General features: G+C 45.8%; 1 protein-coding gene across 1 annotated transcript in view; it reads right to left on the bottom strand.

The window, feature by feature from the left end:
• Window positions 1-25,736, bottom strand: part of LOC112438915 (uncharacterized) — a 258,190-nt gene extending 232,454 nt beyond the window's left edge. The window contains exons 1-2 of the transcript XR_008624440.2: window positions 25,561-25,736; window positions 23,762-23,865 (exon numbers count right to left, since the gene is read on the bottom strand). The gene's annotated coding sequence lies outside the window, so the exon portion shown is untranslated. The remainder of the gene's footprint in view (window positions 1-23,761; window positions 23,866-25,560) is intronic.
• Between the last annotated feature and the right edge of the window lie 435 nt (window positions 25,737-26,171).

The following is a 26,171-nucleotide window of genomic DNA, read 5'->3' as shown; positions in this document are numbered from 1 at the left end:
AGCAGAAGTTTTAATTTTCACAAAGTCTAACATCAATTTTTCTTTAATGGATGATGCTTTAGGTATTATATCTAAAACTCATCATCAAACCTAATTTCACCTAGATTTTCTTCTGTTTTATTTTCTAGAAATTATTTTAGTTTTGCATTTTACATGTAGGTCTGTGATCCCTCATGACTTAATTGTTGTGAGGGCTACAAGGTCTCTGTCTAGATTCATTTATTTGTTTTTGTTTGTTTTCTTGCATGAAGATGTCCATTTTTCCAGCACCATTTGTTGACAAAACTGTAATTTCACCATTGAATTGCCTTTTCTGCTTTGTTGACTCTATATGCATGTGGGTCTATTTCTGGGCTGTCTGTCCTGTTCCATTGATATATTTGTCCATTCATTTGCAACACCGCATGTTCTGAATTGCTTAGCTTAATAGTAAGTTTAAAGTCAGGTAGTGTCAGTCTTCTACCTTTATACTTCTTTAATATTGTATTGGCTATTCTGGATCTTTTGCCTTTCCATACAAATTTTAAAACCAGGACAAGTTTTTAAAATCTGTATGGAAGGTTTTTATGGTGGCTTATGCCTATAATTCCCAGCACTTTGGGCAGCCAAGGCAGGGAGATTGCTTGAGGCCAGGAGTTCCAGACTAGCCTGGGCAGCATAGCAAGATCCTATCTCTACAAAAAAAAGATAATAATTATCTGGGCATGGTAGCATGTGCCTGTAGTCCTAGCTACTGGAGAGGCTGAGGCAGGAGGATTGCTTGGGCCCAGGAGTTCAAGGTTACAATGAGCTACAATCATGCCACTGCACTCCAGCCTGGGCAACAGAGCAAGACCCTATCTCTAAAGAAATAAATAAAATTTAAAACCAATTTGTTGATTTCAACAAAGTGATTGGGATTGCATCGAATCTATGGACCATGCTGGGGAAACTGACATTTTAACAACGTTTAGTCGTTTTGTACATTAATATCAATTTTATTTATTTAGCTATTCTTTGATCTCTTTCATCAGAGCAGTTGTAGTTGATTTTGTCGGTTGGTTTTTATAGATGTTCTTTTGTTCTTTTAGGTCGAGGAAGTTTCCTTCTGTTATGGACTGAATTATGTCATCTCTTAAGATTCATATGTTGAAGTCCTAATATCCAGTACTTTAGAATGTGACTATATTTGGTGATAGGCTCTTTTAAAAGGTAATTAAGTTAAAGTGAGGTCACTATGGTGGGCCCTAATCCAATATAAGAAGAGTAAATTTGGACACAGACATGTACAGAGGGAAGCCCGTATGAAGACACAGGAAGAAGATGGCCCAGTCATCTGCCATCAAGCCAGGGAGCGAGGCCTCAGAAAATATCAGCCCTATCAACATCTTCATCTCAGACTTCTGAACTTCAGAATTGTAGGAAAATTAATTTCTGTGGTTCAAGCCACCCAGTCTGTGGTACTGTTAGAGCAGCCCTAGAAAATGAGTGCATCTTCTATTCCTAGTTTGGTCAAATGATGTTTTTACATCTGTTGATATGATCATATGATTTTTCCTCTTTAGCCTGTTGATGTGATGTATTACATTCATTAATTTTTGAATGTTGAATCAGCCTTGCATACCTGAAACAAATCCCACTTGGTCATAATATATAATTTTGTATACATTGTTAGACTAAATATGCTGATATTTTGTTGGGGATTTTTTGCATCTATGTTCATGAGAGATATGAGTTAGCTTTCCTTTTTTGTAATGACTGTGTCTGGTTTAGATACTAGAGTAACACTTGACTCATATAATGGGTTATGAAGTCCTCTCTCTGCTTCAATATTGTAAAGAATTGGGATTTCTTACTCAAATATTTGGTAGAACTCACAAGTGAACCCATCTGGGGCTAGTACTTTCTGTTTTGAAAGGTTATTAATCATTGATTCAATTTATTTAGTAGACCTATTCAGATTGCCTATTTCTTCTGGTGTGAGTTTGGCAGATTGTGCCATTTAAGTAGTTGATCCATTTCATCTAGGTTATCAAGTTTGTGGCATAAAGTTGCTTGTAATAGTCTTCTGTTACCCTTATAATGTCCATGGGATCAGCAGTGATGGCTTCGCCTTCATTTCTGATATTAGTAATTTGTATCCTCTCTCTCTCTCTCTCTCTCTCTCTCTCTCTCTCTCTAAGTTAGCCTGGCTATAGCTTCACCAATTGTATTAGCTTTTCAAAGAACTAGCATTTGGTTTTGTTGATTTTGTCTATTATTCTCCTGTTTTCAGTTCCTTTTATAGGAAGTTCTCATTTTATGTCATTGGTTAGTTCTCAGAAACTGCAACTTTCAGCAAAGTCACGTACCTCGCATCCTGGACTGATACCATTTCATTCAACATCATTTTGTTACAAAGTTGATGAGGAAAAAAATGTTTTCTGTTCTTGCGATAGTTTACTGAGAATGATGATTTCCAATTTCATCCATGTCCCTACAAAGGACATGAACTCATCATTTTTTATGGCTGCATAGTATTCCATGGTGTATATGTGCCACATTTTCTTAATCCAGTCTATCATTGTTGGACAGTTGGGTTGGTTCCAAGTCTTTGCTATTGTGAATAATGCCGCAATAAACATACGTGTGCATGTGTCTTTATAGCAGCATGATTTATAAACTATCGCAAGAACAAAAAACCAAACACCGCATATTCTCACTCATAGGTGGGAATTGAACAATGAGATCACATGGACACAGGAAGGGGAATATCACACTCTGGGGACTGTGGTGGGGTGGGGGGAGGGGGGAGGGATAGCATTGGGAGATATACCTAATGCTAGATGACGAGTTAGTGGGTGCAGCGCACCAGCATGGCACATGTATACATATGTAACTAACCTGCACAATGTGCACATGTACCCTAAAACTTAAAGTATAATAAAAAAAAAAATGTTTTCATATGTTGTTTCACTTGAAGTCGCAACGGTATTTGTGAGGACGTATGTATTTCTGCTCTAATTTTTATTATGCCTGTTTCGTCTGCTTACTTTAGATTTAGTTTGCTTTTTTCTAATTTCATAAGGTGAAAGCTTAGATTATTGAGTTTATATCTTTATTTTTTTAAAATATGTATGTTCAATGGTATAAATTTTCCTCTGCACACTGTTTTCACTGCATTCCACTCATTTTGATAAATTGTATTCTCATTTTCATCTAGTTCAAAATATTTTAAATTTCTTTTGTGACTTCTTTGCCTCATATGCTATTTAGAAGTGCATTTTTAAATTTCCAAATATTTGGGGATGTTCTACCTATCTAGCTGTTATTGATTTGGTTTTGTTTAATTTCACTGAAGTCTGAAAGCACACTTTATATAATTTCTATTTTTTTTAATTTGTGAAGGTATGTCTTATGGCCCACAATGTGGTCTATCTTGGTGAACCTTCCATGTGAACCTGAAAAGAACTTGTACCCTGCTGTTGTTGGATGAAATATTCTATAAATATCAATTTCATTCTATCAATATCAATTGATGGAGCTGTTTCAGTTCAACTATCTCCTTTCTGATTTTCTGCCTGTTGGATCTGTCCATTTCTAATAGAAGGGTGTTGAAGTCTCCAACTATGATAATGGATTTATTTATTTCTCCTTGCAGTTCTATAAGTTTTTCCCTCGTGTATTTTGATGCTCTGTCTTTAGGTGCATACACATTAAAGATTGTTATGTCTTCTTGGAGAATTGCCTCTTTATCATTATACAATGCCTCTCTTCAGCTCTGATAGTGTTTCTTGCTCTGTGGTCTACTTTGGTTGGAATTAAAGTAGTTACTCCAGCTTTCTTTTGATTAGTGTTGGCATGATATATCTTTCTCCGTGTCTTTACTTTTAATCTATCTTTGTTATATTTAAAGTAAGTTTCTTGTATTGAATGTATAGTTCAGTCAGTATCTGTCTTTTAATTGGTATATTTAAACCATTCACATTTAAGGTGGTTATTGATAAAATTTGATTAGTATCTACTGTATTTGAAACAGTTTTTATTTGTTACACTGTTCTTTGTTGTTTTTTCATCTTCTCTGTTTTGAGTGTTTTATGATTTCACTTTTCTATTAATTATACTTCTTTTTAAATTTTTTTCAGAGATTGCCCTAAAATTTACAGTGTACATTTACAACTAATATAACCCTGCTTTCAAATAACTCTACGCTACCTGATGAGTAGTGTAGGTGCCTTATAACAGAGCACTCCTGATTCTTCCCCTCTTCGATTATTATTTTGCTGATACTCAACTCACTGTCTATAAGTTATAATCAATATATTATTGATATTATTATTTTGACAAAACTGTTATCAGTCAAGTCAATTAAGAATTTTTACAAAACGAATGGTTGATTTTTACCTGCATTTATTTCCTCTTTAAGACTCCTCCTTTCTTATTATATCTGAGTTTCTAGCCTATATCATTTTCCTCCTCTCCAAAAACTTCTTTTAACATTTCTTACAAAGTATGTCAACTGGAGACAAATTCCCTCAATTTCTGTTTGTCTAAGAAGCTATTTCTACTTCACTTTTGAAGGATAATTTCACTGCACACAGAATTGAGGTTGGTATGTTTTTCTTTCAGCTCTTTAAATATGTTATCCACACTCTTCTTGCTTGCATTTAGAAACTATGTTTCTAAAGAGAGGTCTGATATAGTGTTTACCCTGGCTTCTCTGTAGGCTTCCTAGATTGGTGGTTTGATGTCTACCTTTAATTCTGGAAAATTCTTAGCCAATATTACTTCAAATATTTCTCCTGTCTCTCTTTTTCCCCTGCTGATATCCCCAGTTTGCACATGTAACACTGATATGATTTGGCTGTGTCCCCACTCAAATCTCATCTTGAATTGTAGTTCCCATAATCTCCACATGTCATGGGAGAAACCCAATGGGAAGTAGTAGAATCATGGGGGCAGTTACCCCCATGCTGCTGTTCTCATGATAGTGATTGAGTTCTCACGAGATCTGATGGTTTTATAAGGGGCTTTGCCCCGATTCACTCTGCACTTCTCCTTGCTGCCACCATGTGAACAAGGACATGTTTGCTTCTCCTTTCACCATGATTGTAAGTTTTCTGAGGCCTCCCCAGCCCTGAGGAACTGTGAGTCAATTAAACTTGCTTTCCTTTATAAATTGCCCAATCCTGGGTATATCCTTATAGCAGCATGATGATGGACTAAACCACACACCTTTTGTAATTGTCCCATAATTATTTGATATTTTTTATGTTTTTCATGTTTTTTTCTTTTTGCTTTTCATTTTAGGAAGGTTCTAGTGACATATCTTCAAAGTCACTGATTCTTTCCTCCACTGTCTAGTCTACTGATGAGCCCATGAAGACATTCTTCATTTCTGTTACAAAGTGTTTGATTTCTAGTAATCCCTTTTGCTTCTTTCTTAGAGCTTCCATCTCTGCTTACATTACCCAACTGTTCTTGCATGCTGTCTACTTTATCCATTAGAGTTGTTCAAATATTTATCATAGATGTTTTAAATTCCAAGTCTGATAATTCCCAAATCTCTGCCATATCTGAGTCTGGTTCTGGTGGTTGGTTTTTCTCTTGAAACTGTGATTTTTGCCTTTTAGCATGCCTTGTATTTTTTTCTTGAAAGTGGACATGATGCATCAGATAAATAAACCTGACATAAATAGTTTCTTACCTTCAGTGTGAAGTTTTATGTTTGTTTGTCAAGGAGTTGGGCTGTGATGACTCTATATAGCTGCAATTTCAGAGGCTAAATTTTTCTCTAGTGTCCTTGTTTTTGCCTTTGTGGTTGTCTCTAGGTTTCCCTAGAGTCTCCTTCTTAGATAAGATCTGAGGCACACCGTTCTTTTCAATGTAATCTCCTGTTATTACACAGAAGCCTAGTTGATATCATCATAACGTCTCGGGAGGAGAAGCCTTCCGTGACCCTAAGATGAGGTCTCAGTCTTTTAGTGAGTCCATGTTCCTGGACTGTGACCTTCACAAGCGCTTCTTAGCCTTTTTTTTCCTTTTTCCACCCCTTAGGTGTGACAGAAAGGCTGTCGCCAGAGTGGGCTGGAGTTTTCAATGGGCTCAGTTAGTTCTTTGAGTTCTGAAAGCAGCCTTCTCATCATTAAAATGCTTTCTTACATCATTAAACCCAATCCCTCAAAGAATTCTTCTCTCCTTCCATCCTCCCTCACACCCACAACTGCAAAAGGTGCCACAGGCATTAATGTCTAAGTGTGTCCCATCAGTCAAGCTCTGACATTGCACTAAGTGACAAACCTCCTTGGGTCTTCTCATCGTGCTGAGGGAAGTCATGGGTTTCTGATGTGAGCCAGAGTAGCTGGTCCAAACACATGACTGTCAGCAAACTGAAGTTTGCTGAGCACCTTCCCTCTCTCGCCATGGGGTTGTTGTTTTTCTCAGTATAGGGGATGTAGATTTGCTTCTAATGCCCCCCACCTGAACTCAGGGTAAAGCCATGAAGTGCAGGCCCAGGAGGGAACACACTTTCCCTTTCGATTACACTGTTAGCTTGCCTACCATTTAGTTGTGTGCAGACCTATTCCAATGGACTTTCATTCCTATATTTCTATGAACCAGCCTGGTATTCAAAGGTCCAGACAAGTTACCTACTAAGTGGCTACTAAATTATCATCTCATGATAGCATCAGACATGCTCTATTCTTTACAAAGCAGATGCTTGTGTGTTATCTCACATGGTCACTTTTACTTCTGACAAGACCCACTGCAGTATCAGAGCCATGAACATCGTACATTTTACAGATTCCTAAGATACCAGGGCCAGGGGGTGAAGGGCTTGCCAAAGGTCACTAGCCCATGACAAATGACCTAGGCTTCCTAGCACTTGGATCCAGACCTCTGCTGCACACACAGTGAGAAACCACACACAAGCCTTCTTCCAAAGAAACTTCTCACTGAAAACACCAGGTGAGCCTCCGATGATCACTTTTGGGAATTCAGTGGATAATCAGGGCAGTCTGTTTCTCTCACTGGGATACACGTTGGGGTCAGGAAAATAGAGAAGCCATTCAGTGTTGATGAATGTCGGATGGCATCATACAACTCACCACCAACCATTTCTATTTTAAACTTGGGAAAAACATCGTGGCAAAGCACCGTAAGTCCTATTGGCAGACAAGGTAATTTATTCCTTGATACATCAACATTACTCTTTTGTTATGGACACTGTTATTTTTATTATGGGAAACGGGTAAGTTATGAAAAGCCACTTGTCCGTTTCCACTTATTCAGACTGTTTCCCCAGGATCCGGACCAGCCAGGGCTGACTCATCATCCAGCACAGGAGGTCCAGGGCTTAGGGTCACGGTATTTGTTAACTCAGAAGACTAAAAAAGATTATTAGGTTGGAGAAAGTATTTTAATGTATCATATGAATGTTTCTCTTTATACCAATGAAGTCATAAATACGATTTTAGCTATTTTTATTTTTATTGAAAGTCATACTGCATCCAGCATCTCCCTGGTCTCTGGTGCCTTCCTAGGATAACCGGGGGGCTCCCCGAATGAAGCATTTTTGTTTGCACAGCAGTGACAGGAGTGGCACGCCCCTCCTCACCCCAGAACTTAGAAGGCCTAATTTCCTGGTCGGTGGCACTCCTGCCCACGGCATCGCTGTGGGAACAGTAACCAGCAGCATTTCACTGTGTGTCTCACGGACCACCCGGGAGGTCCTGCTCTGTTCCTGTCACTCAGCATGGGTGGGTGGGTTAGAGGTGGAAGGGGAGAAGGAATGAGAAAGAGGGGCACAAATGGCTGTTTGGGCAGGAAAATCCTGCTGTAGGAGGACGATGACTTCCAAGTTTCTATGCAGCTGTCTACAGAGACCTTTGAAGTCAGAACTGAGAGTGTCCATGGCGCCAGTCTCACAAAATTCTGCAGCAGGTGAAGGCCAGAACTCGAGTTTTACCTTCACTGCTATCATTCCAGGGGCACAAAACTCAGGCAATTACACATCTGATCATCCAAAAGAAAGAGTGACCGAATGTGGTCACAGAACAGAAGCACCAATCCTTCCAGCCCCGGAAGTTCCACCCTGGCTGCCTGGAGAGAGGCCTCAGCTCCCTGAGTTCGATTTCCCGCCTGCACACGGGTGTCGAAATTCCCGCCCACAGAGCTGCTTCGCACAGCAAGGCCCAAGTCCCAAAGCTACGAATTGCACCACATTTATCCAGAAATCCCCCACGTTTTCCACAACACCCAGAAAATTGGTGGAACGAGTCAACATGCCAATGGGAGGAAAGTGGTTAGCACCATAGAGAACACTAGGGAGGAAACTCGCAACTGCACACCAGGGCTTTTTTATCTTGGCAAAGCCACAGACGATTCTTATGAATCAGGCAATCCTGTGGGGGCTCCGTTTGCTAGAGACGGATCCGCCCCAGCATCACCCCCATTGGCAGAAACCAACCCAGCCAGAGTCCCCAGGCCTCCAGAGGATGTCTCTTCTGAGACCCCCACCATTCAACATGCTCCCAAGCCACCCTCCCGTTATGGACAGCTCTGTGCAAACTCCTGTCAGAGGCAGCCTCATCAAAGTACTAAAGGCGAGGCGGAACCACAGCTTCACCCTGAGCTTCACATGTCCACATATGCCAGGAGCTTGTGTGTGTGCGTGTGTGTGTGCGTACATGCACATGTGCACACATGTATATGTGTGCATGTACGTGTGTGCCTATGTGTGTGTGTATTCAACTAATTTCCACAACAACAGTAAGAGGTCAGTGTTGTGGCTGTGCCAGACCACACGTGCACCATCGTACTGTGGACAGCGTCCTGATGGGACCTGAGCCCAGACCCCCGCCTCTGACCCACGCCCCTTGCCCTGCACTGTGGCCGCCGTGTCTCTCACCAGCAAATTCCAGGGCTGGATCAACTCCCGAGGCCTCTTCCTGCATAAAAGGATTAAAACTATGTTTTATGATTTCATTGTTCTTAATATATATTATTAAATATATTTCTATTATAGGTTTCAATATGTTCTTCAACTTAAAACTTTTTTTTGAATTTTTGCCCCTGGAAATAAGTGTGTTAAAGAAAGCAAATCATCAATTTAAAAAAAAAAAGAAAGAAAGAAAGAAAAAACAACCTTATATAACAGAGCCTGAAACTAAACCACCATCCAGATTAGAAAAAACAAAAGTTCCAGAAATGATGCTGCCCAGGCCCTTGCATAAATCCGGCCCAGCCAGCACCCCCGAGGCCTGAGCCGTGAGCACCTGCCTGCCGGGGCCACCATCCCCACAGAGCCGCTGGTGTCTGCCTCCTCTGCAGCCTGTCTGCACTGCGATGGCCTCTCACCCAGATGCTGAGCTGCTCCCCTCAGGGACAAGGGGATCTCACTTCACGCCTGTCTGACCACGTTCCACGGGGTCGTGATTGATGAAGCCTAGGGCGAGTCCGCCCACCGTCGGCAACGCTGGCCGGAAGCAGGCTGTGCAGGCCTCTGTCCTGAGACCTACCCTCCCTGGCTGGGGCACCAGTGTCTATCACACACGCCTCAAATTCAGCCACCTGTTTTTCTCTGTTCAAGGCTAATGAGCTAAACAGGCCTGGAGCATTGTTTTGTACTATTGATCACATTGTGAACCACAAGTTCCTGGGCTGGCACAGGCTTCTGCAGCCTCCTGCGCGGGATTCGGCAGACACCAACGAGTGAATTTCGAATCAGCGCCTCTGCTCACTGAGGGTCTCTCTCGCAACATTCACACCGTCCCACTTGCTCCTCGCTGAGACCCCACGGTGGGAAAGCCAGCGATCTCCACTCCTGGCCTCCTCCTTTTGGCCTGGATTCTGCCTTTGAAATATTTCCAGCAGTCAAACATCCACTTTGATGACTGGCTCCCTGGATGACCAGTTTCTAGAAACTTGAGGCTACCCCTCCCACAACACCCAGAAGGCACAGTCCCACTTAGCTTTCTGACCTTTCTCCTTTTAGAAGCTACTTTGTCTCATCCCCTGGTCTCCATCAGAGCCTTCCTCACCCCCTCCCCTTCCTCCCCTTTCTTCCCTCTTGTGACTGTCTTGAGACCCCGTAAGTCCCTGCCACTCTCCCCGCATCTGTCTGGGACTGGATGGAGAGCCGAGGACCTGCCGTCTGCACGAGAGAAGCTCCTGGGCCACTGGACCTGATGGAATCATCCATCGCTGTGGCTGCCCTGCTCCTGCTCAGGCCTCTCTCAGCGGCACTCTGCGGGGAGGGAGGTGGCACGTCGGGCAGCCTGGTGCTGGCTCTCCTCCTGTGCGGTGCCAGGCGATTGCTGCCCAGTTTCAGCCATGCAGATGTAATGGCAGTGCCCTTCTCTAAGCTTCATTCCTGAAGTCATGGGTAGATTTGTAGACCCCGCACTGTGGAACGACTCTTCATTTTCATGACACACATGTGAAATTACCTCAGTTTTGCCTGCAGCTCCCTGCACATAGTAGGTGCCCAGCATGCAGCTGCGGAATGAGGGGTGCACCATCCTTTGGGCTTCTCTAAGCTGTCCCACTGTGCGCACACAAAGACAACACAATGCTCATCGTTTGTCACCAGTCTTGAAAAGGACCTCATGACCCCAGCACTGCAGCCACCTGACTCATAACTCCACTTTGAAATGTCCTTTCCAAGTACTTTCTGAAGTACTTCCATTCTTCAGAAAGACTTGAGACTATTTAATACTACAGTGACCCTTAAACAATGCAAGCCACAGGGGCACCGACCCCATGTAGAGTGGAAAGAAAATCCATGTATAACTTTTGACTTCCCCAAACCTTTACTCATAGCCTACTGTTCACCAGAAGCCTTGCAAATAACAGAAACAGTCAATTAACACATATGTTGCATGCTATACAAATATATACACTATGTATTAAAGACTATTCTTACAATAAAGCTAAAAAGAAAATATTTTTAAGACAATCATAAGACAGAAAATATATTTACTATTCATTAAGTGGAAGTGGATCATCATAAAGCTCTTCATCCTCATTCAGTAGGCTGAGGAGGAGGCAGAGGAGGGGTTGGTCTTGCTGTCTCTGGGGTAGCAGGGGAGGAAAAAAATCCACATACAAATGGACCTGCCCAACTCAAATCTGTGTTGCCTAAGAGTCAATTGGACTGCTAGCATTTAACTCACACCCATTCACTGATAGGTTCCCTGCCCTGTTAAACTGAGAACTGTGAGCCAAAGGAGCCAAAGGTAACTGAGAAATTCTTACCCAAGCAGGTCGGTTTAGGAGTAAGAAAACCGAGGCCCTGAGACATGAGGTGGCCTCAAGGGTACCACAAAGAGGCAGTGGAGGCCTGGCCCCATCCAAGGCCTCTGCACACAGGACTCCGCAGAAGGTGTGGCCAACAGGGCCTGCTGATCCAGGGGACACCACCGCCGAGGTTAGGCCGCCTGTCACCAACACAGTGACGAAGGTGTGCCCCTCACGGTTGTCTCCCACACAACTGGCTTAAATGGTCTTTCAGAAAATTTCGCTCAATAAATTACATCTCCTCTTCCTCATGACACTGTCGTGCTTGAAGACCATGACGGTCAAAAATAAAACCGTTTCCTGGCCCCGTCCCATCCCACCTCACTAAACATCTGCACCAGTTTAGCTGCTCCCAAACTCCAGGCAAGGGAGAGGCAGGGCTTCCGGGAGGCCTGGGCTAGCGTGAGGAGGCGAAGGCTCTGCTCCTCCCTGACGGGCACCGTCCGCAGGACTGGTCCTTCTCTGGCCGCACGAGAGGTTTTCTGAGCTGCTCCTGCTGCCACTCGACTTGCTCCCAGAGGAGTAGAACCAAATGTGCATCTCGTGAAGGAGAGAGAGGAGTAAGTTCCTGGACAGGAAGCTGATTCTCAAGTCACAGCAGATGTAAACCCCTACTCACACCAGGACAAGGTGCTAATGTCGCAGAACTCCCACCTGGGGACTGGGAAAGGGAAAACGCTTCTTTCATGCTAACCTAGCACAGGCCCCGGGGTTCCGGGCTGTGATGGGGCCATGCAGACAGACACTAGTCTTTCCTTCGTGGGCATTTCTGAACATGCCCTGAGGAAACGAATCTGCATGGGGATCACTGTAGGACTCAGACTCGGGCAGGTCAGTTAGGCAGGCCTGGCTTCCTAAGACTCCAGGCTTCAAAGCCTCGAACCTGCTCCCGTGCTGAGCTGGTTCCCCAGAGGTTCCTACCTCTCACGTTCCTTTCCTCCCTTGTCCCAGAAATTGTAAGGCGATGACGGGTTCAGGGGATACACACTCAAGGTGATGATGGGTTCAGGGGGTACACCCTCAAGGTGACGACGGGTTCAGGGGTACACGCTCAAGGTGACGACAGGTTCAGGGGGTACACGCTCAAGGTGACGACGGGTTCAGGGGGTACACGCTCAAGGTGACGACGGGTTCAGGGGGTACACGCTCAAGGTGATGACGGGTTCAGGGGTACACGCTCAAGGTGAAGACGGGTTCAGGGGGTACACGCTCAAGGTGATGATGGGTTCAGGGGTACACACTCCAGGTGAAGACGGGTTCAGGGGTACACGCTCAAGGTGATGACGGGTTCAGGGGGTACACGCTCCAGGTGATGACGGGTTCAGGGGTACACGCTCCAGGTGATGACAGGTTCAGGGGTACACACTCAAGGTGATGACGGGTTCAGGGGTACACGCTCAAGGGGATGACGGGTTCAGGGGGTGCACACTCAAGGTGATGGTGGGTTCAGGGGTACACGCTGAAGGTGATGACGGGTTCGGGGGGTGCATGCTCAAGGTGATGATGGGTTCAGGGATACACGCTCAAGGTGATGACGGGTTCAGGGGTGCACACTGAAGGTGATGACGGGTTCAGGGGTGCACACTGAAGGTGATGACGGGTTCAGGGGGTGCACGCTCAAGGTGATGACGGGTTCAATGGGTGCACGCTCAAGGTGATGATGGGTTTAGGGGTACATGCTCAAGGTGATGACGGGTTCAGGGGTGCACATTCATCACTCCTCCTGCAGATGGACAGTGTTTCCCCACAGCCTGTACAGTCATGGGCTTTGGGATTTACACACCAGGAGGAATAATCTCTGATACATCAAGACTGGGCCAAGGTCTCATGGAAGTACCAGCACCTTGGAAACATTTTTATGAAAAAATAAAACAAAACAAAAAGCTATGGCCAGGAGAGTGTGGCAAGAACAGGCATCTGAACACCTGGACCCAACACAGCCATGCAGGATGATGGCACCCAACCTGGCCCTCGCAAGCTCCAGAGCAGGTGCCACCACCTGGAGTCACCTCCCTTTTTTTGAAACAGAATCTCACTCTGTCACCCAGGCTGGAGTGCAGTAGCATGACCTTGGCTTACTGTAACCTCCGCCTCCCGGGTTCAAGTGATTCTTGTGCCTCAGCCTCCTGAGTAGCTGGGACTACAGGCATGTACCACCACACCCAGCTAATTTTTATATTTTTAGTAAAGACGGGGTTTTATCATGTTAGCTGGGCTGGTCTTGAACTCCTGACCTCAGGTGATCCGCCCACCTCGGCCTCCCAAAGTGCTGGGATTACAGGTGTGAGCCACCGCGCCCAGCCCCTTTTGTGTCTGATGCCCATGACTGAATTCATTTCTCTTTCTCTCACATGTTCATGTCACAAACCATCTCATCCCTGGTGAGTTACCTCCTGGGATGCATCCTCACTCCCTTTCCCATCTCCATGAGACCCTGTCAGTCCGATGGTCTCTAGTCCCTCCCCACCTCCCAGGACCACCTTCCTTGCTGTATTCTAAACGTCCCGACTCCATCTGATGTAGGTGGGAATTTAGCATCTGCCCTCCGGCCCCAGGCCCCTCTCAGTAACCATGGACTTCTTGAAGTCCTCTCAGCTCCACGTCTTGCCTTTGCAGAAGGCCCTACCTCCACCACCCACCTCCTGTGGCCTCCTCTGATTCATCCACATGCAAATCACAGCCCCTCACTCGGCCCTTTTAGCACCCTGGATGGCTGGTGCTGTGGGAAGAGCTGGGGATTCCACCGCCGCCTTCCGCAAGCAAGCCCAGGCACCAGCAACGGGAAACCTGATGGCTTGCAGCTTAAATGAGGAAGCAGTGGCTTTCCCCATCAGACAAGAAGTCCAAGGAAGGCCCTTCAGGCCTGGAGGACTGCCAGGGCGCCCGGATAGACCAGACGGCCCTCCCCTGCTGGCTGCTCCAGGGCAGGCTCCGCAGTGCGGTCCCCCACGACCAGGGCTCCTACAGGCATCAGGCCAGAGACCAGGCTGACTGTGCCAACGCACTCTGCTTTTCAGGCTTTGCATTTTTATTCAGGAAAAATCGTCCCCTTGGTCACAGGGATTTTCTCCCTTCATCTAACTGTGCAGAATTGGCCTCCAGGGCCAAGGCCGCTTGAAAAGAGCAACAAGGCATTCAGGCCTTTGCAGTGGAGAAAGGAGGATAAGAAGGTTTTGGGGCAGGTGGTCCATGCTGCTCACCATAGGCCCTCCCCGTCCCCTGTGTCCCACCCCTGGGAGCTGTGGAGGCTGCCTAGCTCCTTCCACAGGAAACCCCATTACTCTCATCTCTTCCCTTCACTCATCATCTTTCTAGATCCGGGAGACTCAAATATAGACCCCTTTACTGCACTCCTTTCTTCTAGACCATGCCTTTCTCCAACCGAAACACCACAACCATGTCTCCCAGGTCGCTTCTTCCACATCGCCCACACTGAGATGCAGGCCTCTCCCGCTCCAGGTTCTGCAGGCAGGAAGCTGCCATCTGCAGACTCCTCCCCTGCCCCGACTGCTAGGAGGACGCACCCCCTGCCCCCAAGACAGAGGCAGCCACATGGTGTTAGGGCAGTGATGGCATTGTTTTTGTCACTGTCTTAAATTCACATTTTCTTGATATCCCAAAAAAGGAAACTGAGGCACAAAGAAGTTAATGGCATGTGTGTGTCATATGGATAGGCTGATGGAGGAATTCCAGGGGAGCCAGAGGCAGGTGTCCCAGTCCCCTGCTTTCTCACGGCTCTGAGACAGCTCAGCGTTCAGCTCCACACCTTCTCCCACTCAGTCCTGGAGCCAGCAGACCGGCTCCTGGAACCATTTCCTTCCGTCTCTCCTCACACACCCACACTTGGGGCTCTTCCTCCTCCTTCCTGGGGTGCATATTTTTTAAATAGTCTCTAAATGCTGATAATATTCTTTCCCCTCCTAATCACCACAAAGAAAAAGAAAAAAAAATAACACAGCACCTCCTTGAGGGCCCCTACTCCCAAGCTCTGAATGTCTTGCTGCCTTTCAATTGAGTGTTGGATACTCTCAGCTGTTTCTCTCCAACTTGCTTGAGAACCCATGACAAACGATAACTTGCTTTTGACCTTGGACGTCAGGCGCCACCTCCGCAGGGCTGGCTGCATGGGGACAACCTACGCAGGCCCCACCGCCCGCTCAGAAGGCCGACAGTTCTGCTGTCATTGTCGCAAATGTTTATTGAGGTTGTCTCTGCACTTGTGTTCCGCGAGAGAAATCAACAAGACAATGGAGGCTCGGCCACCCGAGGTCCCACCACACGCCTCCCTGGGGTGAGGTCTGGACCACCAGCTCCAAAGCCCCAGCCATCCCCACCTAGCTGCCCTGCCCTGCTCTACCACCTGCTGTCATCCAAGCTTTGGGGGGCCTCTGCCCGGGGGCCTTAGCATGGAGGGCCCACATCCCAGCCTGGGCGGGCGGCGTTGGGTGGGGTGACGCCTACTGTCACTCCTGACCCACGTCCTGAGCCTGTTTCCCCACCAAGGTGTAAAGATCCCAGGGCCACCTGTATGCTCTGGTTGGGGCTGTGGGCTGTGGAGGGGAAATGTTTGGCTCAAATTCCCCTGAGCCTGTCCCCTGCCAGAACACAGGGGTCGAGAGGTCCCCAGAGCCTGTCCCTGCCAGGACACAGGGGTTAAGGGGTCCCCAGAGCCTGTCCCCTACCAGGACATAGGGGTTGAGAGGTCCCCAGAGCCTGTCCCCTGCCAGGACACAGGGGTTGAGAGGTCCCCAGAGCCTGTCCCTGCCAGGACACAGGGGTTGAGAGGTCCCCAGAGCCTGTCCCCTGCCAGGACACAGGGGTTGAGAGGTCCCCAGAGCCTGTCCCCTGCCAGGACACAGGGGTCGAGAGGGCCTTGGGCACTTGTCAGGGTTCACAAGGACGCCGGTGCCTGGACAGCGCTCCTCACTGGCTCTGTGCCTGGGAGACCCTCCCTCCTTCAACCTCCCTGGCTCACTGCGGATTGATCTCTCCATGGCACCCACCGGAGACAAGCCATGAAATACAAATTGTGTCACTATATGATTCTTTGTGCAAGTTAAATCCTCATATTTACATTTAAAACTAACTTTGCACAGTATGAAGACGAAAGGTAAAATTTATGCTGATTATTCAAATTTTTGTTTTTTTATTTAGAACTGCAGTAATTATCCAATAAAAACCTGCCTTGTGAAGAGCAAGACCGTGGAAGAAAGGAAAAAGCTTACCTTTCACCGCCGTCAAAGGTACTTCACTCTCACTTTTTGAACAAGGGGCCCCACAATTTCATTGTGCACGGGGCCCCGCAAATTGCAGAGCCGGCCCTGATCCTCAGTGCACTAAGAGGGTTACCAAATGAACCAAATGAAAGCCAAGTCTCCCTCACGTTAAACAGCTGGTAACTGGCCCCCGCCATTGCCAAATACAAGGTTTTCTCCCGGCTAACACACGCTAGCAGGAGGCTCCTGTCCCTCAACTCCAGACTCTGTACTTTGCACCTGCCTGGTCCCAAGGCCCCAAAGCTGTCAGGTCAGGGAACATCAGCTCAGAGCAAGCTCAGCCTCGTCATGGCGGCAGCGGCTCATGCTCGGATGGGCTATGCTCGGCCTGATTAGATTGGCCCAAATGCTTTAAACATCAAACGAGCTGACCCCTGACATGAGACAGGTTGATTTATTATCCTGCCGGCGCTGCTGACAGCCGACACAAGGAGCCTGGCCCTGTCTGGTCATTTCTCAAGCTCCGGGCGCATGAGCGGCCCCGCATCCTCCAGCACATCAGCACAGGCAGCCCGCTGGAATGCTAAGGGGCTCCTACCCAGGTTTGTTTTTTAAAGAAACTCAAATGAAGAAGCCAATCACGGGCAACAAGGAAAGTCTGCTGTGTGTGCCTGGAGATACTTATGGGCCACACTAGGAAAAGCAGGCAAACCTCAGCTAGAACCTGGCTGGCAGGAGGCTGGGGGTCACAGAGGGAATGAAGCCAAGGGGTGCTCCTGTCCAAAGTTGCCCTGCTTTCCCAACTGCCTGCCCAGCCACCTCCCTCTCACGTATTTCACAATGAGAATTTATTTCAGCATTACTAATTCAGAATTTATGTTAATGCAGAGTGGAGAACAAGCTCATCTGTAACCTTCATGATGAAGAACTCAGTTGCACAGACAGCACTGCAGAGGCCATAAGCCACCTGTTTACGGCCAAGGGTGGGGACCGCCCACAGGTACCTGAGAGCCCTGTACTTCCAGGCCAGCCAGCCATGCACCCATTACCTCAGCTTCTCCACTTCTTAAACCAGGTGCCAAGGATTTCTCTTCGTTAAGTGTACACGAGCCCATCCCAAGTTTCCGCACATACCCAGGTGTTGGTGAAGCCCCACTTCATTAATTCAGGCTAGCGCCCACCAACGGCTGCAGCGTCAAGCCCCTGAGACATCAGCTCTCTGCTGTGCACATGGAAGTACTCTTCCTTAGGAAAGTCCTTTCCTCTTGAGTCTCAATGTACCCAACTTTTAAGTAGGGGGGAGGGGTTCATAAAATTCATTGTTCCTGGCTCGCAGGCCATTGGGAGGATTCACAAAATGATGTGCAACAGCTTGGCAAGATGCCAAGCCCCAGGGGCTTGCAGTTGTTGATGAGGAGGAGAAATGCGCCCTCCTCCCTGCCGTGGGGCCACCTCCTAAGTCTTCCTAGTTCTGGCTCCCTTTTTCCTCTGACCATTTGCCATCACTCGTTGTGGGTGCAGATGAGCTCCTGGTCTCTGGAAGAAAGTCTAAAATCCTGAGCGAAGTGGCACAAACATAGATGCAGAAGCAAAGCAAGGTTCTGCCCAGCACTCACCAGGAGCCCAGGGCTGAGGCTTTGGCTAATCAGCCTCTTCATAACTTTTTTCTCTTCATAAACATGGAGGATCTGTGAGCCTGCACCCAGTCTCAGGGCTGAAAGGGAGAAGCACATGAAAGTCCTTTGCTCTGGGCTTGAAAGTCCAATGCTTACACTCCTAGGAAGTTGATAGGAAAGTAGGAACAAGGCCACCCTGCAGAGTTTAATTAAATGTTCAAGTCTATTTAGGCATTCTAAATAGGCACAACTTTTCCTAGATTTGGGAAAGGAGTAATAAACAAAGAAAGAGGAATAGTATTCCAGAAAGACATTTGTAAAGTCCCTTTAAAACTGAAATGAAATACTCTGGAACCAGACACTCAGCTTCCAGCAGGCAGCCAGACATATTTCTCCATATGGGAGACTGGAAGGACCTCCTCTTGGGACTCTGAGTCACCAAAAAGGAAAGAACCAAGAAGCTGCAGAGGCTCTGCAGGGAAGCCCACGGTTGACCAACTCTGCTCAAGCTTTCAGAACTGCCAAACTGATTGCTGACCTGTCACTCTTAATCATGAGCTGATGGTCAAGGAATTCTAGACCTCAGAGAAGTGCTCCTAACAAGGAAGCCAGTGACCAGAACAATCCAACGGGAGCAAAAGCAACCTGTAGGAAGCAGAGACTATAATGGAAAAAAGAAACTTAAGAAGGAGACATTATCATTAATAGTCACCTATGAGAGAAGATACTGCACCCATATTGCAAGAACAGGATGCTCAGAAAGAAAATATTGAGAGAACTAAAAGAGCCACTAATAATTAAAAATATAAAGGCAGGCTGGACGCGGTGGCTCATGCCTGTAATTCCAGCACTTTGGGAGGTCAAGGAGGGCGGATCACCGGAGGTCAGGAGTTCGAGACCAGACAGGCCAACGTGGTGAAACCTCATCTCTACTAACAATTAAAAATTAGCCAGGCTTGTTGGCACATGCCTGTAATCCCAGATACTTGGGAGGCTGAGAAAGGAGAATTGCTTGAATCCAGGAGGCAAAGGTTGCAGTGAGCTGAGACTGCTCCATTGCACTCCAGCCTGGGCAACAGAGTGAGACTCCATCTCAAAAAAAAAAATGCACATTCTGGCTTCCACTTAAAATGTAGAAAGCTAGATAACATCATGCCTACCTTTACCACAATACAAAAAAAAGACATATAATCCATAGAATAATATCTTTACTTGAATCCAATAGAGAGCCGAAGTCAGAGTGAAACCAGCGAACCCAGATCCTAAGGAAACAGCTGTAGGGGAGCGATGAAACTCAAACACTTGCTTTTGGTGGGCAGCATAGAAGCTAGCAAGAAGAATTCAGCTGAAAGTCTGAACAAGTTACTAAACAACAAATGTGAGCTAGTGCAAGAGTATGGAACCACTGGAAGCAAAGAAAAGAAAAAAGGAATTCACACAAATTCGTAGGTTCTTTTTTTCAGGCTCACCAAGTAACAGAGGAGGAGAAATGGCAGCCATTGTGGTAAAGAGAGGAAGTGCCCCTGGAAAAAAAGACCTAAAGCTTTCTACTCCAGAATGCAAGGAGAAGACCCACTACGCCTGAAAGAGGAGCCAGAATACCTTAGGCCGGAGTGTGAGACACCTGTACTGCTGGAGAAAGGTAGGATCAGGTTGAAGACCCCAGCCCCGAGATGCAGGGACACAGGGCCTACCAGAGACTGAAGCTAACCCAGCATGGGAAGGAATGCCATCACCCTCACCCCAGCACCAGTCTGGAGGCACCCGGTAACAAGGAAATGCAGTTGACTGCTGGGGAAGAATGAGGACAAAGGGGTACCTTTCTGAGGTACAGATGCACAGGGAAGATCTAAAGCTGAAGGTGGCAGTCATTGACAAAAATCTCCCAGTAAATCCACCCTAAACAAAAGGGACCCCTAGAAGGCTGAGACACCCTGGGGGTGACCCTATCAACAACAAAATCCAAAGCAAGAGCCACTACTGACTCGATTAACTCAACTCCCCACACTAAAGGCATGGGGAAGGAAATTGTATGTTTGTTTTCAGATATAAATTCTATTTCCTCAGACTCTACTGTTCTGTGAAAAGTGTTTAAAACCTGTGAGCTATGCAAAGAAGCAAGGCAAACATATGCATGCCATCAAGAGACAAAGTACACAATAGAACCAGATACAAACATGACCCTGGCATTGAAACTATCATATGGAAATTTAAAATAACTATGAAAAATATGTTAAAAGTGCTAATGTAAAAAGTGGGCAATATGCAAAAAGAAATGGGGAAAATCAGTAGAGAGATGAAAACTCTAAGAGAGAATCAGGCCAGGTGTGGTGGCCCACACCTGTAATCCCAACATTTTGGGAGGCCAAGTTGGGCCGATTGCTTGAGCCCAGGGGTTCGGGACCAGCCTGGCAATAGAGTGAGAACCCATCTCTACAAAAAATACAAAAATTAGGCATGGTGTTACACACCTGTAAGTCCAGTTACTCAGGAGGCTGAAGTGGGAGGATCACTTGAGCCTTGGGAAGTCAAGGCTGCAGTGAGCCATGATCATGCCACTGCACTGCAGTCTGGGCAACAAAATGAGATCTTGTCTCAAAAAAAAATTTAAAAATGTAAGAGTCAACTATAAATACTAGAAATAGTGGAAGGGAGGCTGCAATAAGCAGGAACAGAAATAGAGAATGTTTCTGATGGGCTCGTCAGTAGTCTTGAGGCATCTCAGTAAGGAACCAGTGACTTGAATGTCAATAGCAATCAGCCAGATTGAAACACAAAGATAAAACAGTGACAAAATAGGAAACAGCATGCGAGAGTTATGGGGCGATAGAAAATGATCTAGTATAGATATAACTGGAATCCCAGATGGAAAAAAGGGGGGCAGTGTGGAAGAAAAAATATTTCAATAAGTAATGGCCAAGGTTTTCCCAAAATTAGTGAAACATACCAAAAATACACAACTATTGAGCTCAAAGAAATCCCAGTGGGATAAATATCAACAAAACAAATAGACAAAAAAAAAAAAAAAAACATGCACATGTTCAAACTGCTGAAAGCTACAGGTAAAGAAAACTTTTGAAGGAAGCCAGAGAGAAAAGACACATAGCATACAAAAACAAACAAACAAACAAAAATTACAATAGACTTCTGTTCAAAAACTATGCAAAGCAAAAGACAATAGATTACAATCTTTAAAGTGCCGAGAGCACAAAGAAAAAACTGTCAACCTGGAATTCTATACCAAGTAAAAACATCTATCAAAAGGATAAAAAAATAAAGGGCTTTTTCTGAGACAAAAACTGAGAGAATTAATTGCCACAAGATTTTATCTGTAAGAAATATTAAAGGGAGTTCTTCAAGCAAACTTAATCTGAAAATGGCAAACTTAGATCTGCCGACAACTGAAAATGGCAAAAGTGAAAGTAAATTTATAAAGGATTTTTTTCATTTTAATTGCTCTAAAGGATAACTGACTGTCCAAAGCAAACCTAGTATCCATGCATTGTCAGTTTATAACATATATAAAAATAAAATATAAGGCAGTAACATAAAATACAGGAAGAAGAAATCAGGAGTATACTGTTGAAATATCTTACACTACAAGTAGAGTGGTATTATATAATTGGAGGGTAGACCATGATTAATTAAAGGTATAGAGATAGATTAGATAGATAGATAGATAGATAGATAGATAGATAGATAGATAGATAGACAGACAGACAGATAGATATAGTAAACTCTAAGGAAAACACTAAAATAAAATTTTTAAAGAGGCATGAAGAATAAACCAGTAAGAGAATTCCACTTTAGCCAAGGTGGGCAAATAGGAACTGGATTTACTCTCCTGCCTGAAATAACCAATGAATGCACAAAATATATAAAAGGGCAGTTGACAAAACACTGGACATCAGATGAGTGCCATGGTTTACAGAGATTGTTGGCTGTCTAACAATGATCCATGCTCCCTTTCATAATGTAAAGTTGCTATTGAAAAACAGCAGCCCATCCAGCAACCATATTTTCAAGCCCCCTTGTCTTCAAGGGGAGCCATGTGTCAAAGTTCTGGCCAAGAATGGCGGATGAGAATGATGCACTCCACCTCTAGCACTCATTGGGAATTCACGTCCACAGAGCCCTCCGCACTTTCTCCGCCCTGTGCAGTTGCACAAAGTTGCCTGGGGTGACTATGGGAGCCATGTGGTGATACTGATGGAGCTTCTGTGGGCTGATTCTGGAGCAACCAGAAGGATGGTGCAGAGCAGAGCCCTTTCCCTTCACTATCTCCCACACCACAGATCCAGCACTCAAGGCACTGCAAAGTGGATGGAAGCTTAGTCTCCACAGCAGCCCACGGCCCAACATCATAGAGTCTTACTGAAGGAGAAGCCAACAAGTGCATGGGAAAGCACCCAGCCCCAGGGTCTCAAGGCACATGGGGCAAGGCTGCCATCCACAAAGGGTCAGTACTGGGCTTTGTTCCCAGAAACTGAGGTTGATGCAAGGGAAACCTGAAGTCAGTTATGACACCATGTCCAGGGAAGAGGAAGGAGCCCGGGGAGCATGTGCCTGGGAAGGACTGGAAAGGAAAGTGGGACATCAAGAGTCCCTGGCTCAGATGCAGCAAAGGCTAAGGTCAGATGAGAAAAGGGGAAGCAGAAGTAGCATTTACCTCCTGAACAGGTTTGGGACATTCAGACTGCTGGTCATTGCATGTCGGCAGCATGGTTCCTAGAGGGGTCAGTCCCACAAAGACCAGGTCAGGGTTCATAGAAAATTATGGCCAATGGATGAATACAGGACACCTGTTTGCAAATTGCTTATCTTTGTGGCACAGAATCAAAGCCAAATAGATGGCTGCTGCTGATGATGATAATGAAGAAGAATGATATATGATTGGTTGATAGGTGATAGATGGTTGATAGATAATTGATAGATGATAGATGATGAATGGATGGTGATAGATGATCAATAATAAATGATAGGTAACTGATAGATGATTAATTGGTTGACTGATGATTGATAGATTATAAATAGTAGGTAGATGGTTGATAGATAATTCATTGATAGATGATTGGCAGATAGTGGATAATAGATGATTGATAGATAATTGGTAGATAAATGATGGATAATAGAGGATTGATAGATATAGACAGATACCTAGAGATAGAGATAGATAGATAGATGGATAGACAGACAGACAGATGATAGATAGATAGTTACAAGGAGGAATCAGTGTGGAATACAGGATTGAAAAGATGAACTTTGGATTAAAGGTAACCAGGTTCAAATCCTAGTGCCTTCCCTGCCCCTAGCTGTGTCGTTTTACACAAGTCATTTCCCCTCTTAGAGACTGTTGTTAGACTAGATCTGTATTTTTGCAAACCATTTTCGGGCAAGTGGGATGAGAGATATGCAGTGTGTGAGAGTCCCAGACCCTTACCCAATTTCAACCAGAATAGTCTAGAGTTTTAGCTCTTTTATTAAGTTTCATGCATGATAATATTTTAAGAACCGGTTCCACTGCTAAAACAATTATTAAAAATACAGATCAGATCATCTCAAGGCCCTTACAAGGCTAAGAGTTTAAGGAATAGCTCCTTGGCCAGCTCCAGGTACCCCACGCCTGAAACACACCTAAGACAGAGACCCCAGGGCTGGGGGCTTCCCTACCTTCTGCCCAGAGCTGCCAGTGTCTCGTTCTTGTCACTGCTGCTTCCTGAGCCGGCTGCATCAGGTAACCTGGTGCCTGACATGTGGTGGTTGCCCAATAAATGCTGGATGAAGAATGGCAAAAAAAAAAAAACCATCCATCAATAGTGATTATTGATTCAACAAACAGTTCCTGCAAACCTATTTACCCGGTAGCCTGGTAGGTGCTAGAGTTGATGAGAAGACAATTCTTGCCCCAGATGGAGTCCAGCAAAATGAGTGCTTACAATATAGTGGGAGGAATTCAAGGTAAAAACAAGATGCTGCAGAAGCCAACAGGAGCGACCCCCAACCCTGCAAGCTGGGCAAGGGGAGCAGGGAGTATCTGGAAAAGTGGGGCCTTCCTTCTTGAGGAGGGTACCCCAGGGAGGGTGGAGGAGCCCTAGGGAGTGGAGACAGAGGGCTGCGCCAAGGAAGCCAGGTGTGACGCCTTGGGGTACGGGGAGCACAGGACTCTGAAAACCCATAAATCACACCACGTGGTTGGGGCACAGGTGTGGGTCCCAGAGAGGAGAGGGGAGCTGGAGAGGTGGGCACAGCCCAGAGCACTGGAGATTAGGCCAGGAGTGAGATTCGCTCTATAGGGATGGAACCCAGGGAAGGCTGCATGACCGGAGCACAGTCAGGTAGTTCTCTGCTAAAGTACACCCTATCCCCACAGGACATCTGGACCCGAGAGGTCGGGTGAGAGGCTAGGCACTCCTCAACAGGGACAGCAATAGCCCATATGGAGAGGACGGCCGTGGCAGTGGAGAAAATGGGTGGATTCAAGAGATACTAGTACAAATAATTCATTAATGCATCATTTATTTCGAAATAAAAAAATCTGCTGATTGTAAGACCAACCTGTGTGTTTGAGAAAATCTCTATCACCAACTATTCTCTTTGTAAGCCTAAATTTATATCTCTTTAAACTAAATCAGGAGGATAAGCCTTTATTTATCACCCCAGTGGGGAATGAAAGCAGTTCCCACTTGCCCTCTTCTTTTGCTGCTTCTTCTCTTTCTTTTAGGCCGAAGAACTATTCTCACTAAGTGGACTGGGCAGCTGAGGCCCCTGTGTGGTGCGTGAATAATACGTGGGAAATGGAAGATGTGGTGCCGGCCTCTGTGGATACTTCAGCGTGGTGTTCGAATTGTACTCTGCGGTCTGCAGTGAGTACTGTGTAATTGGCCAAAAACAACCTAATCTCAAAGAAAAACAAGAAACAAGGAATGATTGGAGCTTCACAGTGCTCAAAGACCAGCACTGACCTCAGCCCCACATTAAAGCAGGGTGAGGCTGAAAACTGAGAAACACGTAAGAAGCAAACTTCAATCCCACAAAAGGCAAAACCCCAGCGGGAAGCATGCAGGCTCTAGAGACAGGAGACCTGGGAGAAAATCCCATCTCCACGGCTTCGTCAACGCCTTCCTCTGTAAATTGGATGCAACGCCCAACTCCAGTGTGGTCTGAAAAAATTAATTCAATGAGATAATAAATCTAAAGTTCCTGCTAGATACAGAAGCTTAACAGATGGAGCTGTGATTGCTTGTCCTCTGCACGGAACGGGGCTATTTTTCTCTGTGTTCTGAAGTATTTGAGATGCACGCCATGCGTGTTCTCTGAAACCATCTCCCTATCTAGAGGAAAGAGTGGCATGAAAGCCAGACGTAAACAATTTCCACCCTCTATTTAACTGACAAAGGCAGTTTTCCATTATGAAGCAAAGCATGAACATAATCCGGGCAAAATTGGATCCCTGGAGCTTGTAAACTCACTTTCAGGTGATACACCAGCCATGGAATGTCAGCTCAGCCGTGAGGTCCACCTTGCACCACGAAGGCCATGGTCTGACTGTCCCTTCTGCCTGACGCAGAATGCCAGTGACATTAGCAGTTCTGGCAATAAACACCTTTAAACACACACACACACAAAAATAAAGAAAGTGTCTATCCCACCCACCTTCCTAAGCCATGGTAAAGAGGACCGGGCTCCTCACAGCCACCCAGTGTGATGACTTTTCAGTGTGTATTTGTGTTCCAAGCCACTGCTGGTTGATTTTTCCCCTAGAACCATGCACACCTTAAAGATCTCAAAGGTAAAAAGCACAACTTAGTTATGATTCTTGCAGTTCTTGGCCTCTAAAGCCAGCGTTACTACTGTGTCATCAGGATCCAGGTGCACTTTGGATGCTTTTACCAGTGAAGTTCAGTTCAACAAACACTTACTGAGCACCTGCTCTGGTCATGTGCCAGGTACCACCTTCGGTCTAGGCCACTTGGAGATGTAAGGTGGTATTTTAACCTACATCACATTCCTACCAAGTATGCATTATTTTCTTGGCACACCGAAGAGGAAATGGAAGCCCTGAATGGTTAAGAAAGCTGCC

Source organism: Pan paniscus, chromosome 12, assembly GCF_029289425.2.
Source record: "Pan paniscus chromosome 12, NHGRI_mPanPan1-v2.0_pri, whole genome shotgun sequence".
NCBI classification, from domain to species: domain Eukaryota; kingdom Metazoa; phylum Chordata; class Mammalia; order Primates; family Hominidae; genus Pan; species Pan paniscus.
Note: the sequence above shows the minus strand (reverse complement) of the source record. Positions and strands in the feature narration are given on the sequence as shown.